The sequence below is a fragment of the Ammospiza caudacuta genome, chromosome 9 (genome assembly GCF_027887145.1).
Source record: "Ammospiza caudacuta isolate bAmmCau1 chromosome 9, bAmmCau1.pri, whole genome shotgun sequence".
Taxonomy (NCBI): domain Eukaryota; kingdom Metazoa; phylum Chordata; class Aves; order Passeriformes; family Passerellidae; genus Ammospiza; species Ammospiza caudacuta.
In genome coordinates, this window is record NC_080601.1 from 39,229,056 (window position 1) to 39,247,007 (window position 17,952).

Consider the following 17,952-nt stretch of genomic DNA (forward strand, 5'->3'; position numbering starts at 1 on the left):
AGAAAGGGTCTTTATTTGTTTATTTGAGGCCTCCCCCACACAAGGCTTCTCAGAAGCCTAGCAGAGGCATTCCCATGTCTTACAGCACACAAGGTCATCCACTGCACTCAGGGGAATGCCATTTAACTTTGCCTTTCTCTAACCCAGGTGCCACTCCTAATGAAGGCCTTGGAATCATGATGAAGCTGGAGCCTGAAGGAGCCAGGCACACTCAGGAGAGGGCAAGTAGCTGCCTTGGTGGGATTTGGCCCACATAACTCTGGACTCATACTTTGGTTTTGGTTTTCTTTATTGTAGCTCACCGAGAGGCTCACAGGCCATCACGAGGCCCTCCGAGGCAGACTCATTTCAGGTGCAACGTGGATTCCCATCACCGATCATCCAAAAGATAAGTCGAGGGCCTTGGCCTGGAGATGAGAGAATAGTGGGTTGGGAGTTCTTGGGGCAGATTTGAAAATTGGCAGCCGGAAAAGCAATCTTCTCCAAGGGCCTCTTAGGACAGCTAAAGGGAGAGGCTCTACTTTTGATGGCAGCTTTCAGGCGGGCAGTGCAGAACAGCTCCGGTCTGTGTTGTGTTGTCCAGTGTTCTGTGTTCCCTAGTGTGTCTTTGGGGTCCCTTTTGCCTTCTCCCCTCGAGACCCTCACCACAAGCATGATGTGTCGTGTTTCATGTCCCCCCTGTTTGCCACTTTCTGTGTCACGGGTGTGTGCACACATTTGTGCCGGAGCTGTTCTGCCCTGCCGCATGGCCTGCTGCAGTAGGAGAAACCGTGGGGCGTTGGAATTTGTAATGCTGGCTGTACTTGGGCTCTAGATGCTATTCCTAGATTGACATAAGGTGTTTGCACCTTTTGAGTTATCCTGGTGGTGTTTGGCATATGTTGTAACTTTCTTTCAGGTGCAGACGCATTCCATGTGTGGCAGGGGGTCAGAGTTAGGAGGTGTCGGGCCTTCTTAGGAGTGCGGTGAGTAGCTGAGTGGTGGGGTTTTGGCCGATGCGGTGCCAAGATCAGGGACTGATGTTTGGTTCTCTTTAATACAGCTGTCTGAGAGACACCAGCCCGGTGCCAGCAGGACCTTCCCAGCTGACGAGGTGGCCTTTCTTTGCACCTGACAGGGACCAGCATCCCCAGATGTCTGAGAGATAAGTAGAGGGCTGTGACCCACAGAGGGGATGAAAGCAGGGTGCTGGTTTGGGAATTCCTGGGAGGGGGTTTTGAGTCCAATTTTGAAGGGGGGGGGTGTGGTGTGTTCATGAAGTGGCCCCTTAGGCCCCATAAAAGCCAAGTCTCACTTTTGATTGCAGTGCTGAGGTGTGCAGCAGGGCAGAGCAGTCCCGGTGTGTCTCGTGTCACTTCTCTATTGTGCATTATGTGTTGTTTGCGTATGCCATATCTTCCACTTTGAGGGTCCTGTCAGAAACCCTGGCATCATTGGTAGCATCTGTGATCTCTGCACTCCTTGGCCTGGCGCCCAGGCCACAGAACTTTTGACTAGGGAGCTCAGACAAGCATCAGACTCTCTTCTCTCTTTGGAAGCATCCAGTCAGACGTCTTTTCAGGTCTTGTTCTGAGCTGTATGGACAGCTGTGCCCCACCTGGATCCATTATGGTGGATTAGGACTTGTAATATTACGAGGTTAGGTAGAGGATTTTGACTGTAGGATTCCTAGGCATCAGTCTTTGCTGTTCTTGGAATAAATCATTCAGTAATCATCTTCTTCCTCCAGGGTTCTCTGAGCCTCATCAGCTCACCATCGGTCTCAGCTCGCTCATCTCCTTTTGCATTCTCTCAGTCCTTGCAGCCGTTTTCCTTGCCAAGAGATTTCTGTTCCTGTTGTGTCCCCGTTGTCTGTCCTATCCTGTGTCATGGCTCTCAGCACACATTTGTGCCGGAGCTGCTCTGCCCTGCTGCACAGCCTGGTGCGATAGGAGAAGTCCCAGGGACTTGGAGTTTGTAATGTGGGGTGTAGTTGGACTCTAGATGGGATTTGTAGATGGGCACATCATATCTGGAGCTCATCAGTTATCCTGCCACAGTGTGACTCTTGTCCTAACTTTTTTTTCAGGTTCAGATGGATTAAATGTGTGCCAGAGGGCCCCATGCCAGGTGTGGGGATTCTCCTGAGTAGGTGAGGCCCCATTTGCCTCTGCAGCAGACTCTGTTACACCTCTCAACTGACTCTGTTACACTGCTGTTCTTTGTCTTTCTTTTAGGAAGTAAATCTGGATGCCAGCAGTCAACGTGAGCAGTGGAGAGAATTGGTTGTTATTGCTCAGCTCTCAAGCACAACAATTTTTCAGCAGATTCATCGTGTCACAAGAGGGATCTGCCCAGTGTCAAGGATGATGTTTGAGATTGAGGCTTCAGGTGAGTTGAGGATGGTTACTGGGAGAGGGAGGGTGAGCAGGCATCCAGTTAGGAGTTCTTGAGAGGGGGTTTGCAGGCAGCAGGGTGAGAAAGGGTCTTTATTTGTTTATTTGAGAGCCCCTCCCAAGGTGTCTCAGAAGCCTAGCAGAGGCATTCCCATGGCTTACAGCATACAAGGTGATCCACTGCACTCAGAGCCACTTAACTTTGTCTTTCTGTAACCCAGGTGCCACTGCTAATAAAGGCCACAGCCTTGGAATCAGGATGAAGCTGGAGCCTGAAGGAGCCAGGCACACTCAGGAGAGGGCAAGTAGCTGACTTGCAGGGATTTGGCCCACATAACTCTGGACTCACTCTTTGATTTTGGTTTTCTTGATTGCAGCTGACCGAGAGGCTCACAGGCCATCACAGAGCCCTCCAAGGCAGACTCATTTCAGGTGCAATGTGGATTCCCCTCACCGATCATCCAAAAGATAAGTCGGGGGCCACAGCCTGGAGATGGTGGAGTAGCAGGTTGGGAGTTTTTGGGACAGATTCAAAAATGAGCAGAGAGGAAAGCAATCTTCTCCAAAGGCCTTTTAGGACAGCTAAAGGGAGAGGCTCTACTTTTGATGGCAGCTTTCAGGCGGGCAGTGCAGAACAGCTCCGGTCTGTGTCCTGTTGTCCGGTGTGCTGTGTTCCCTAGTGTGTCTTTGGGGTCCCTTTTGCCTTCTCCCCTCGAGGCCCTCACCACAAGCATGATGTGTCGTGTTTCATGTCCCCCTGTTTGTCACTTTCTGTGTCACGGGTGTGTGCACAGATTTGTGCCAGAGCTGTTCTTCCCTGCCGCATGGCCTGCTGCAATAAGACGAACCATAGGGAGGGGGAATTTGTAATGTTGGCTGTACTTGGGCTCTAGATGCTATTCCTAGATTGACATAAGGTGTTTGCAGCTTGTGAGTAACCCTGGTGGTGTTTGACATATGTTCTAACTTTCTTTCAGGTGCAGATGCATTCCACGTGTGGCAGAGGGTCAGGGTTAGGAGGTGCCGGGCCTTCTTAGGAGCGCGGTGAGTAGCAGAGCGGTGGGGTTTTGGCCAATGCGGTGCCAAGATCAGGCCCTGATGTTTGGTTCTCTTTAATCTAGCTGTCTGAGAGACACCAGCCCGGTGCCAGCAGGACCTTCCCAGCTGACGAGGTGGCCTTTCTTTGCACCTGACAGGGACCAGCATCCCCAGATGTCTGAGAGATAAGTAGAGGGCTGCGACCCACAGTGGGGATGAAGGCATGGTGCTTGTTTGGGAATTCCTGGGAGGGGTTTTTGAGTCCAGTTTGGAGCGGGGGGTGTTCATTAAACGGCTCGTTAGGCCCCATGAAAGCCAAGTCTCACTTTTGATCACAGTGCTGAGGTGTGCAGGGCAGAGCAGTCCCCGTGTGCATCGTGTCACTTGTCTGTTGTGCATTGTGTGTTGTTTGTGTATCTCCTGTCTTCTACCTTAGGCCTTTGAGGGCCCTGTCAGTACCCCTGGCATCATTGTTAGCGTCTGTAATCTCTGCATTCCCTGGTCTGGCACCCGGGCCACAGAGCTTTTGACTCGCGAGCTCAGACAGGCATCAGACTCTCTTCTCTCTTTGGAAGCATCCAGTCAGATGTCTTTTCAGGTCTTGTTCTGAGCTGTATGGACAGCTGTGCCCCACCTGGATCCATTATGGTGGATTAGGACTTGTAATATTACGAGGTTAGGTAGAGGATTTTGACTGTAGGATTCCTAGGCATCCGTCTTTGCTGTTCTTGGAATTAATCATTCAGTAATCATCTTCTTCCTTCAGAGTTCTCTGAGCCTCATCAGCTCACCATCGGTCTCAGCTCACTCATCTCCTTTTGCATTCTCTCAGTCCTTGCAGCCGTTTTCCTTGCCAAGAGATTTCTGTTCCTGTTGTGTCCCCGTTGTCTGTCCTATCCTGTGTCATGGCTCTCAGCACACATTTGTGCCGGAGCTGCTCTGCCCTGCTGCACAGCCTGGTGCGATAGGAGAAGTCCCAGGGACTTGGAGTTTGTAATGTGGGGTGTAGTTGGACTCTAGATGGGATTTGTAGATGGGCACATCATATCTGGAGCTCATCAGTTATCCTGCCACAGTGTGACTCTTGTCCTAACTTTTTTTTCAGGTTCAGATGGATTAAATGTGTGCCAGAGGGCCCCATGCCAGGTGTGGGGATTCTCCTGAGTAGGTGAGGCCCCATTTGCCTCTGCAGCAGACTCTGTTACACCTCTCAACTGACTCTGTTACACTGCTGTTCTTTGTCTTTCTTTTAGGAGGTAAATCTGGATGCCAGCAGTCAACGTGAGCAGTGGAGAGAATTGGTTGTTATTGCTCAGCTCTCAAGCACAACAATTTTGCAGCAGATTCATCGTGTCACAAGAGGGATCTGCCCAGTGTCAAGGATGATGTTTGAGATTGAGGCTTCAGGTGAGTTGAGGATGGTGCCTGGGAGAGGGAGGGTGATCAGGTATCCAGTTTAGGAGTTCTTAGGAGGGGGTTTGCAAGCAGCAGGTTGAGAAAGGGTGTTTATTTGAGGGCACCCCACACAAGGCTGAGAAGCCTAGCAGAGGCATTGCCATGTCTCAGAGCACACAAGGTGATCCACTGCACTCAGAGGAATGCCATTTAACTTTGTCTTTCTGTAACCCAGGTGCCACTGCTAATAAAGGCCACAGCCTTGGAATCAGGATGAAGCTGGAGCCTGAAGGAGCCAGGCACACTCAGGAGAGGGCAAGTAGCTGACTTGCAGGGATTTGGCCCACATAACTCTGGACTCATACTTTGGTTTTGGTTTTCTTGATTGCAGCTGACCGAGAGGCTCACAGGCCATCACAGAGCCCTCCAAGGCAGACTCATTTCAGGTGCAGCGTGGATTTCCCTCACCGATCATCTAAAAGATAAGTCGGGGGCCGCGGTCTGGAGATGAGACGATGAGAGAGTATCAGGTTGGCAGTTCTTTGGCCAGATTTAAAAATTGGCAGTGGGGAAAGCAATCTTCTCCAAAGGCCTCTTAGGACAGCTAAAGGGAGAGACTCTACTTTTGATGGCAGCTTTCAGGCGGGCAGTGCAGAACAGCTCCGGTCTGTATCCTGTTGTCCGGTGTGCTGTGTTCCCTAGTGTGTCTTTGGGGTCCCTTTTGCCTTCTCCCCTCGAGACCCTCACCACAAGCATGATGTGTCGTGTTTCATGTCCCCCTGTTTGTCACTTTCTGTGTCACGGGTGCGTGCACAGATTTGTGCCAGAGCTGTTCTTCCCTGCCGCATGGCCTGCTGCAGTAGGAGAAACCGTGGGGCGTTGGAATTTGTAATGTTGGCTGTACTTGGGCTCTAGATGCTATTCCTAGATTGACATAAGGTGTTTGCAGCTTGTGAGTAACCCTGGTGGTGTTTGACATATGTTCTAACTTTCTTTCAGGTGCAGATGCATTCCACGTGTGGCAGAGGGTCAGGGTTAGGAGGTGCCAGGCCTTCTTAGGAGCGCGGTGAGTAGCAGAGCGGTGGGGTTTTGGCCAATGCGGTGCCAAGATCAGGCACTGATGTTTGGTTCTCTTTACTCTAGCTGTCTCAGAGACACCAGCCCGGTGCCAGCAGGACCTTCCCGTTTGACAAGGTGGCCTTTCTTTGCACCCGAGACCCGCATCCCCAGCTGTATGAGAGATAAGTAGAGGGCTACGACCCACAGTGGGGATGAAGTCATGGTGCTGTTTCGGGAAATACTGGGTGGAGTTTTTGATTCAGCTTTGGCGGTGGGGGATGTTCATGAGGTGGCCCCTTAGGCCTCATAAAAGCCAAGTCTCACTTTTGATCACAGTGTTGAGGTGTGCAGGGCAGAGCAGTCCCGGTGTGTCTCGTGTCACTTGTCTGTTGTGCATTATGTGTTGTTTGTGTATCCAATGTCTTTTACCTTTGGAGGGCCCTGTCAGTACCCCTGGCATCATTGTTAGCATCTCTGATCTCTGCATTCCCTGGCCCGGCACCCAGGCCATATATGAGTTTCTGATACCTGTCTGAGCTCCCCAGTCAAAAGTTACCTCTTTGGAAGCATCCAGTCAGATTTCTTGTCAGGTCTAGTTCTGAGCTGTATGGACAGCTATGCCCCACCTGGATCCATTGTGGTGGATTAGGACTTGTAATAATATGAGGTTAGGTACAGCATTCTGACCGTAGGATTCCTAGGCATCCATCTTTGCTGTTCTTGGAATTAATCATTCAGTTATCATCTTCGTCCTCCAGGGTTCTCTGAGCCTCATCAGCTCACCATCGGTCTCAGCTCACTCATCTCCTTTTGCATTCTCTCAGTCCTTGCAGCCATTTTCCTTGCCAAGAGATTTCTTTTCCTGTTGTGTCCCCTGTTGTTGTCTGTCCTGTCTGTCCTGTGTCACGGGTGTCTGCACACATTTGGGGATGGGGCTGCTCTGCCGTGCTGCACAGCCTGGTGCGATAGGAGAAGTCTTGGAGACTTGGAATGTGTAATGTGGGGTGTAGTTGGACACTAGATGGGATCTGTGGATCGGCACAGGGCATCTGGAGCTCATCAGTTATCCTACAAGAGTGTGACTCTTGTCCTAACTTTTTTTTCAGATTCAGATGGATTAAATGTGTGCCAGAGGGCCCCATCCCGGGCGAGGGGATTGCCCCGAGCCGGTGAGGCCCCATTTGTCTCTGCAGCAGAAGTGTGTATGGTGAGTGTGTTACAGCTCTGTTCTTTGTCTTTCTTTTCAGGAAGTCAATCTGGATGCCAGCAGTCAAGGTGAGCAGTGGAGAGAATTGGCTGTTATTGCTCAGCTCTCAAGCACAACAATTTTTCAGCAGATTCGTCGTGTCACAAGAGGGATCTGCCCAGTGTCAAGGATGATGTTTGAGATTGAGGCTTCAGGTGAGTTGAGGATGGTGCCTGGGAGAGGGAGGGTGATCAGGTATCCAGTTTAGGATTTCTTGGGAGCGGGTTTGCAAGCAGCAGGGTGAGAAAGGGTGTTTATTTGAGGGCCCCCCCACACAAGGCTGTTCAGAAGCCTAGCAGAGGCATTGCCATGTCTCAGAGCACACAAGGTGATCCACTGCACTCAGAGGAATGCCATTTAACTTTGTCTTTCTGTAACCCAGGTGCCACTGCTAATAAAGGCCACAGCCTTGGAATCAGGATGAAGCTGGAGCCTGAAGGAGCCAGGCACACTCAGGAGAGGGCAAGTAGCTGACTTGCAGGGATTTGGCCCACATAACTCTGGACTCATACTTTGGTTTTGGTTTTCTTGATTGCAGCTGACCGAGAGGCTCACAGGCCGTCACAGAGCCCTCCAAGGCAGACTCATTTCAGGTGCAGCGTGGATTCCCCTCACCGATCATCCAAAAGATAAGTCGGGGGCCACGGTCTGGAGATGGCGGAGTAGCAGATTGGGAGTTCTTGGGACAGATTCAAAAATGAGCAGAGGGGAAAGCAATCTTCTCCAAGGGCCTCTTAGGACAGCTAAAGGGAGAGGCTCTACTTTTGATGGCAGCTTTCAGGCGGGCAGTGCAGAACAGCTCCGATCTGTGTCCTGTTGTCCGGTGTGCCGTGCTCCCTGGTGTGTCTTTGGGGTCCCTTTTGCCTTTTCCCCTCGAGGCCCTCACCACAAGCATGATGTGTCGTGTTTCATGTCCCCCCTGTTTGTCACTTTCTGTGTCACGGGTGTGTGCACACATTTTTTGCCAGAGCTGTTCTGCCCTGCCGCATGGCCTGCTGCAATAGGACGAGCCTTGGGGAGTTGAAATTTGTAATGTGGGCTGTACTTGGGCTCTAGATGTTGTTCCTAGATTGACATATGGTGTTTGCAGCTTGTGAGTTATCCTGGTGATGTTTGACATGTGTTCTAACTTTCTTTCAGGTGCAGACGCATTCCACGTGTGGCAGAGGGTCAGGGTTAGGAGGTGCCGGGCCTTCTTAGGAGCGCGGTGAGTAGCAGAGTGGTGGGGTTTTGGCCGATGCGGTGCCAAGATCAGGCCCTGATGTTTGGTTCTCTTTAATCTAGCTGTCTGAGAGACACCAGCCCGGTGCCAGCAGGACCTTCCCATCTGATGAGGTGGCCTTTCTTTGCACCTGACAGGGACCAGCATCCCCAGCTGTATGAGAGATAAGTAGAGGGCCGTGACCCACAGAGGGGCTGAAAGCACGGTGCTGGTTTGGGGATTACAGGGAGGGGGTTTTGAGTCCAGTTTGGAGGTGGGGGGGTGTTAATGAAGTGGCCCCTTAGGCCCCATAGAAGCCAAGTCTCACTTTTGATCACAGTGCTGAGGTGTGCAGCAGGGCAGAGCAGTCCCGGTGTGTCTCGTGTTACTTGTCTGTTGTGAATTGTGTGTTGTTTGTGTATCCCATGTCTTTTACCTTAGGGGTGCCTGTCATTAATCTTGGCATCATTGTTAGCATCTGTGATCTCTGCATTCCCTGGCCTGGCACCCAGGCCACAGAACTTTTGACTGGGGAGCTCAGACAGGCGTCAGACTCTCTTCTGTCTTTGGAAGCATCGCATCTGATGTCTTGTCAGGTCTTGGTCTGGGCTGTATGGACAGCTATGCCCCCACCTGGATCCATTTTGGTGGATTAGGACTTGGCGTAATATGAGGTTAGGTAGAGGATTCTGACCGTAGGATTCCTAGGCATCCATCTTTGCAGTTCTTAGAAGAAATCATTCAGTTATCATCTTCTTCCTTCGGGGTTCTCTGAGCCTCATCAGCTCACCATCAGTTTGAACTCGGTCATCTCCTTTTGCATTCTCTCAGTCCTTGCAGCCATTTTCCTTGCCTAGAATTTTCTGTCTGTGTTGTGTCCCCGTTGTCTGTCCTGTCCTGTCCATCCTGTGTCACGGCTGTCAGCACACATTTGTGCCCGAGCTGCTCTGCCCTGCCGCATAGCCTGGTGCAATAGGAGAGGGCCCGGGGATTTGTAATGTGCAGTGTGGGGTGTAGTTGGACTCTAGATGGGATTTGTAGATGGACACAGGATATCTGGAGCTCTTCAGTTATCATTGAACCGTCTGACTGTTGTCCTAACTTTTTTTTCAGATGCACCTCCTCAGATGACTGCAGTAGTTGTGTAGGTTCCTTCTTCTGAAAGGGAATAGGGCGCAAGAATTCATCTTCCAGAGAATTTTTGCAAGTCCTGGCTTGTATTGTATCTGCCTATGGTGGCTTATGTTCTATGTACCTATACAACTGTCTTCTATTGGATTTTGGGTAGAAAATTTATCAGTCCAGAGAGGAGACAAGTCCTAGCTGTCAGATAGCCACTCGTTGACCCTTCCTGTCGTCTCACAGGTCCCCGAGGCTGCTGATTTCCCCAGGATCTGCCATTTTACCTCAAGGAGCGGCAGCCAGAAGATGTGTCACAGCACGTTCTTCAGCATCTCGAGTAAGGGCCGCAGTGAGCATTTAAGTGGAAAGATTGTGTGAGCGTGTGTGAGAGCACGTGGCTGTGTCTGTCTGTGTCTGCTCGTCTCTGCGTGTGTGAGTGCATGCTGACTGGATTTAACCTTGTGTGTGTGACTTTTGCTTTCCAGGTTTTGCGACTCCTTGTTAAATTTAGAATAAAAAATCCCCAGCCGGGTTGTCTTGCATGAACTGACATGATATGTACCGATTTTGGCTTAAAACCCAGAAAACCAGATGAAGATGAGCAGGAAAAAACCAGAAAAAAACCACATGATGGACAAGAAAAAAACCCAGAAAAAGCCCAGGATGGGCAAGAAAGCAACGAGAAAAAAACCCCAGAAAATAATCCCAGATGGGCAAGAAAAAAACGTAGAAAAACCCCAGAAAATCACCCAAGATGGGCAAGAAAAAAACCCAGAAAAAAACCCAAAAAAAAACCTCTGAGATGGGCAAGAAAAAAACCAGAAAAAAGTCTGAAGATGGGCAAGAAAAAACCCAGAAAAAACCCCCAAGATGGACAAGAAATAACCCAGAAAAAAATTCGAAGAAGGGCAAGAAAAGACCCAGAGAACACCCAGAAAAAAATCGCAACCCAAGTATAAATATAGAAATGTTTGTCAAGTATATGCAAATATATAAAGAAATGTTAAATTATTTGAAATATAAAATAACATAAATATAACATTTATACAGTATTACTTGTGTTATGGATCATATTGATTTTTATTTATTTCCTATAATACACTACAATATTTATATCAATTTTACATCTATCATATCTATCATTTGTTATATGTTATACCAGATTGATATACTCTAGGTTTTTTTAAGTAGTTTAAAATAAAGGGGATTTTTTTTTTTATTTGGCAAAAGCAGGTGTTTTAGTATAAACATTATAAATACAAATAATATAAAGGTAGAAATCTAAGAATAGAAATAGATCATAAATAGCTGAAGGTTAATATAAAAATTAAAAACGTAAGAAAAAATAAGTTGTAGCAGTAGATATGGTACATAATTAGGAAAATAATTTATCTCTTATTTGAATAGGATACATGTTATACATAATGATTAATATAATACTTAAGTATAAACTGCAAATATAAATGTGAATATAGTCATGAGCGCTATAAATATAAAAATATTTCAATGTAGTTTAAAAGAATAGAGCTTTTTTGTATTTATTTAGTTAGGATGGGATTTGTATTTTAAATAGTGAAAGCATGATAGAAATGTAATTTTAGACATAGAAATATGCAATCAATGTGGAAAGATATTTATAAAAGCACAAAATATAAGTAAATATAAATAATAGAAATAGAATAATGTTATATAAATTACATGCTACATCAATGTCCACTATAGCTATGCATGTGAATATAAATACGAAAAATGGAAATAAAAAATTTATTTAAACATGGCTTTAAAGCAAGGGGCCTTGTTTGATTCTGGTGGGGTAAGAGGCAGGTTTTTGGCATTTATTTCAGAGCAGTTTTTGGCGGGGGTCGCCCCTGTTCTTTTTTGCCACCTTGCCTGCCCGCAGCCCCGAGGCGTGCTGCGCCCCCGGCTGGGGCGGGCGGCAGTGCTGCCGCCTTGTGGGCAGAGCGCGGTACTGCAGCCCTGCGCCGAGAGGCCGCCACCTTGGGAGTGGCGCGTCGCGGATGTCGCGGACTTTTGGTTGACCTTCTCAACAGGGCGGCGAAAAGGGCGGGGAAGTGGAGGACCGGGGTGGGTGTCACTGGACTGCCTGCATGGAATACCGACCCCGGCGCGGCCCCGGTGGTATTTTCTGTGACGTTTCAAGTGTACTCGACACATGCTGTGGTCTCAGCGGCGCCGCGGGCGGGCGTATTTCGGCGGGTTTGTGACAGGCATGTGGGGAAACGCCTCGCTGTGCCGGGGTCCTCTGACAGCCGCTTTCCCGCCCTGAGGGAGCCGAGCCGGGCCGAATTGTTCCGAAGAGCCGAGTGTGGGCGAAAACAGCCGAGTTTCACCGAAGAGCCGAGTGTGGCCGAAAACAGCCGAGTTTCACCGAAGAGCCGAGTGTGGCCGAACACAGCCGACTTGAGACGAAGAGCCGAGTGTAGCCGAACACAGCCGACTTGAGACGAAGAGCCGATGATAGCCGAGTGTAACCGATAGCCGACTGTAGCCGACATTGGCCGCATTTAGACAAAGAGCCGAATATGACCGACTTTAGCCCAACCGGGCCGAGTTCAGCCGAAGAGCCGGAAAAGCCGAATTTAGACGAAAAGCCGAACCGAAACGATTTTAGACCTAAGCCGAACCAAGCCTAATTTAGCCGAGTTTATTTAAACAGAACCGAACGACGCCGCAGCACTCTGCCTGCAGAGCGCCGGTGCAGACGGCAGGGGGCGGTGTATAAAGCGAGTATAAAATATCAACTGTATATAAGAAGGAATAAAAAGCTCTGTGTCATGTGCAGCAGTAGAAAATTTCAGGCTCCCAGGGAATAAATAGTTTTCTTTCAATCATTATAGTTTTGGGGGTTTTTTTACTCCCAGGTAGCCTGAAAGTTACTACTGCTGCTTTTTGATTCTAAAGCTAGGAAGGAAAACCAAGATTACAAATACAAGAAAAAGAAAGGGAAAGGGAAGGGGAAAGGAAAGGAAAGGAAAGGAAAGGAAAGGAAAGGAAAGGAAAGGAAAGGAAAGGAAAGGAAAGGAAAGGAAAGGAAAGGAAAGGAAAGGAAAGGAAAGGAAAGGAAAGGAAAGGAAAGGAAAGAAAGCAGGAGAGCAGAAGGGAAGGGAAGGGAAAGGGGTGAAAAACAGCGTTAAAAAAAGAAAAAGAGTTGGAGGGGAAAAGAGAGGGCATTCGGGAGGAGCGGTCCTGCCTCAGGTCCTTCCCCGCCCTGGGGCGAAGGACCCGTTTGATGCCCGGGAGGGACTGCAGCTCCCGGTGGCGGGGGACGGAGCCGTGGCTGTCAGCCCGAGACTCCAACTCCCGGCAGGCCCTGCTGCCGGCGCGGCGTGTGACGCAACGGCTATCGCGGCACATGAGTGGCTACCAGCCCGAGACTCCAACTCCCGGCAGGCCCTGCTGCCGGCGCGACGTGTGCCGCAACGGCCGACGCTGCCCGGCATTTTTCTCTAAATCGGCAGTAAATACAGCTGAGTAAAATTAGCTTGGTTTTCTTCCTTCTTTTTTAACTGAATTGTTTTTATTAAAAATACTATTTGAATATGTAGAAAAAGTGGGGATGTCCTGTACTATATCCTAGCTTTTCTTGTTTATAGGGTGCTCAGAAAACATGCGTCCCTTAGAGTCCCTCAGAAAGGTTCTCAGTGCGATCTCTACCAAGGTATGTATTTACTAATAAGTGATCCCTTTAGATATTTGCCTGTGTACCTTTTCCTGTAATTCAGAGCTTGCGTTCTGTGGGTTTTATGATAAACCTGTAAAATATGTAAGAATGCTTTTGCAAGTCTGAATCGTTGAAGGCAGCAGTAAGTGGATTTAGAGCCTGTTCTTGACCAGACAACGGGAAAAAGTGTGACTTTGATGCTGAACTTGTTTTTTTCATTTTTCATTTGACTTGTCTGGAATGATTTAGGAATAGAGAGAGCTAGAAAAAGAGAGAAATAGAATTGATTATTGAGCACTCCTCAAATGCTCACCACGATTCAGTGTAGAGCCGAAGTGAAGGGTGATGGAACAGAGCTCTGTGCTTTAGAAGGAAATAAATTTAAACCTGACCTCCGCACAGAGTCTCACTAACTTCTTTTGTTTTAAAATACAAAATATTATTAGGAAGTGTTGGAAGTTAGTGTTTTGGGAAAGAAACGGCAGTTCCACAGAACATTCCATTTAACAGAGGCTCTAGGAAGGATTCATGTTGTAACTGCTGTCACTGCAATCAGTTGGTGGTTCAGCCTTGAAATGTGCACTTGCCCTTCTATAAAGCACTGTTTTGTTTGCCTTTCAGTGCTATGAGTCTTGATAAATTGGAGAAGAGCCCAAGAGAAATTTTTCATCCCTTGATATAAAAGGTAGGAAGTGACTTTTTTTGGTTTGGTTCTTTTTCTTTATTATTTCCTGGAAATAAAAGTAATTAAGTATAGGTACTACTGGTTTGTTTCTTCCAGTAGCAGATGATAACAATAGCAGTAGTAACAGTAAAAATAATAATAGAAATAATAATAATAGCAATGTAATACTACCTAAACTGTCTTTATCCATTGAACTGGCCATTTCAAATCAAAACTTCTAAACACAAATCAAACCATCATCCTCGTAGAATCTTTCACAGCAGTGGGCTATAGATCCTGGTTTTGTTGACAGGATTTATTGGTTCTGGAATAGCAAGAGGGAAGTACAAGCCTAACTACTTCTAGCTCACAGACCCATCCAGTGAATACTGCTTTGTGTTTTGGTGGGCTTGTGATGACTTTGAAATCAATTGCTCATTCCAGTAAAAAAAATTAATGTTTTTTTGAACCTGACAGCAGAAATAACTTTAGGCACCAACTTAATAATAACAGATCACCAATTTAAGTTCATAATTTTATGCTGTACTATCAAAGTTTAAAGGTAAATTTTTACTTATTAGGAGATGGTATAAAGTGTATGTTCCAATGTGTTGGATGTATGCAAAGGTACATACGTACCCGAAAGTCCTTAGAGGAAACAAATTTTTACGTCTGCTGTTTGATTGTTTATCATACAATATTTGGTTTTATTTCCCAGGGATCGGTGAATTTTAACTTTGGAGTCCTCTGTGCTAAGGATGCTCAGCCTACAGATGATGAAATGTTCAGTAATGGCGAGTTTTTCACCTTCTCTTTAATTGCTATGCTGATCTGAATAAGAAAAAAACAAAAGCAAGAGAAAAAAAAAGGATGGTTTATTATTTTTTACGCTGTTATGTTTGTTTCCTCAGTATTTGCTGCAGCTCTGCGAACCCAAGCTTTGGGTTCCTTCTGTCCCACTGGGAGTTGCCCAGTTTGGTTGCATCTGGTGAAATTCACCCTGAGACCTTACAGAGCTAGCTCAAACTACGTGAGAGCCATTTGCAGTTCTCTCCAGACACCTGGAGAATGGGTGATGTTTCTGAGGGTCTGGCAAGTATACTTGTATCAAAACTCAGTCTGTGAAATTTCTGGGGAAAACCCTTCTGTGTCCTGAAGGGTTCAAACTCTGGTGAGGATCCAGTTATCAGGTGCTCACCTGGATGGTTCCAGCTCTTAAAGTGAACACTTGTACTCTTACCCTGTAGTTTACATCTATTGTATTTTTGTTATTTTGCAAGATTTTACGGCTTTGCAAAATATTGTGCATTTCACTCTTTGGAACCTCTCAGATCGTTCTTTGGTGCAGCACCACCTCATGGGACACTTGGCTGCCGTCCTGAAGGGGTTGGTCGCTAGAATTGTAAATCCTGGAGAGTTTGTAAGTCTTCTGTCCCCAGGGAGGTACCATGCTTTGTTTACTTTTGTTCTGTTTGTTAGGCGCTGCTTCTCATTGGAAGTATGAATTTCAAACTACCCTGTTCTTATTTTAACTGTTTTCCTGGTTCTCTCCCTACGGCAGGGAAAGACTCTCGTATCCTTGTCGTCGGGCTCGGTGCTGTCCAAGAAGATGCAGAGACTAAAAAAATCATAAGAAGCAAAATATGACTGCAGGGAAAACAAGCTGGAGAGAACAAAAGGTGATATTGTTATCCTTACCCTGTATTAGAAACATCCGCTGTGCTTTGATGCTGGCAGCTGCCAGGGGCTTGTTAGCTCTTTGTAGGCAGGTGTAGGTGTTCACTTGTAGGTTTTTTCTCTGGACAAGTCAATTCAAACTTTGCTAAGCTTATATTTGCAAATTACTCTCTAGCACAGTCCAGCATGACATTTTTGAATGTTGTAAAAATACCATGTTACTTGGAAATTGCTAATGATGAGAAGCTTTAGGGAAAAATAAGATGTCAGGGTTGGGAGATGTGAGAAGAATTTTGAGGGGATGTTAGACTGAAATAAAGCACACTTGAAGCTGGACTGGCACGCTGGCAGATCCCCTATTAAACAGTAGTGCTGAGATTAGCCTGGGGGTTGCCCATTGTTTCTGTAGAAATAAATGTTTTCTGGTCTTCAGAGGTAAGCTGCTTTGAAAAGCTGGAAGGCACAGCATAGTGACAATCCGTGTGCTTCGCATTAAAAATAGATTTCAGAAGGGTCCTAGGCTTTTGTCTTTTCCTAGAAGTCGATGTAATCCTATTGAGGAGTTTTTAATTCTGTGCTGCCATGTCATCGATCAGGGCCCTGTCGTACTAATCATCATACAGATGCAAAACAAAAAATCAGACCCTGTCCCGACCACTTAGAGCCCAGAACACGATTTCCTCAGGCTGCCATTTGTGTGCCATCGGTACTCACCATGGAAGCGAGCTGGGGATTGTTGCACCCGTTGGGAACAAACCGCTTCTCGTCACACAGAAATGGAATTGGGACGACGCCTCAGCCAGCCTCTCTCTCCTGAATCTGCAGCAGAGCAGTTCCAGTCCATGCGGGCAATCCAGTTCCTGACGATCTGAGCGCACGGAGCAGCGCTCAGCTGCTGTGGGGGGCTCAGGGAGGGCAGAGTGTGCATTGTCATCTTCCTGAACCTACAGACGCGAATCAAAGTGAGAAGCCACAGGGTGGAAATCAGTCGCATATATGCTAAATAAAACTTGCAGGTTTTTTTTAAGAATTGTTTTTGCTTGTTCTTTGTTGTGCTTCTGTGCTTAGAAAACCTCCCTTTACAATCAGTTCAATTCATCAATTGAACCTTTGTTTGCAGACTCTCACTGAGCAGAATTTGTTGCAGACTCAGTGCACGCTGTGCAGGCCTCCCGGGAGTGTGAGGAGCTCATGTGTGCTACTTTTTGCTTTAGGACGCTCTGAGGTATTTATTCCTTTTGGGATACATGATGAGAATTCCCAAGAGAGGTAGTTATAAGGTATGACATCGGGAAAAAGCCTGTGTGGTTGGAATGTTGTTGCTGTCAAAAGTTAATTTTTTCTTAGCCAGTAGTTAGCTTTTTGCTTTATTTTTGTGGTATCAATATTTTATTGTTTAAAAAATTCCTTCAAAATAACTTCAGTGGTCGCCCACCAGTACCTTGTTCAGATTTGCCTATTTGCTTGTAGCTGAAATGTTCACATCTTGTTTATCATTCTATTTAAGAAACTGCTGCCCAGCCAACTAATAACTGAATATCCATCTGTCTAGGACACGGGGAGAGGATTTAGGTAATGTCTTTATTTCCAGAAAAAAGTTCCAGTGTAGTTTCTAAATAGAGGAGAAGGGGGTGAAGACTCGGGGCTCTGATGCCGTTGGGGCACCCCAAGGTCCCCAGGAGAGGGGGCCCCACTGCGGTGCAGGAGCAGGTGTGTTCTCATGTAATATTGAACAAATTATAAATATAAATATGAAAATTATAAACATGAAAATATTTTTAAAATACTTAAATAAAGCGGGTTTTCTTTATTGGTCAATAGGCAGTGTTTTGATTGTAAAAATTATAAATGCAAATAATATAAAGGTAGAAATCTAAGTTTAGAAATATATAATAAATACATACAGATAAATATAAAAATTTAAAATATCAGAAAAAATTAGTTGTAGCAGTAGATATTATACATAATTTAAATAATAATTTAAATCTATTTTAAAATTATATATATATAATATATCATTATTAATGTAATACATCCAAAGAAACGATAAATTAAAATATGAATGTATAATTATACAAAGTATAAATAAAAAATATTTCAGTATCCTTTAAAAGAAGGGTTTTTTTATTTATTTGGTTAGAGACGGGGTTTTTATTTGGAATAATGGAAGTATTATAGAAGTATAAAATTAAATATAGAAATATACAGTCAATATAGAAAGATATTTGTAAAAACACGAGCGAACGACGCCTCCTTCGGCCGAACCAAGGCGAGACCGGCGGAACCTGACGGCCTCGAGCGAACCGAGGCCAGGCTTGCGAGGCTGCCTGAACGGAGCCGAGCTCAGCCGAACCGAGCCCGCTGCTCTCGTGCGCGCTAATTAGCGCGAGTGCGGTCACTGCCCAATGAGCTCCTGTGCCACGCCGCGCTCCCGATCGTGTCCGTGCGATGGCCGGGCCGCCCGCGGGACGCGGCAGCAGGAGAGCCCCGAGC

At 46.7% G+C, this 17,952-nt stretch overlaps 1 long non-coding RNA gene across 1 annotated transcript; it reads left to right on the forward strand.

Annotated features, from left to right (window-relative positions):
• The first annotated feature begins 12,919 nt into the window (after window positions 1–12,919).
• Window positions 12,920–15,463, forward strand: LOC131561475 (uncharacterized). Its single transcript, XR_009275068.1, has 3 exons — window positions 12,920–13,115; window positions 13,740–13,803; window positions 14,501–15,463. It is a non-coding gene; the product is annotated as an uncharacterized LOC131561475 (long non-coding RNA).
• Window positions 15,464–17,952: the final 2,489 nt, after the last annotated feature.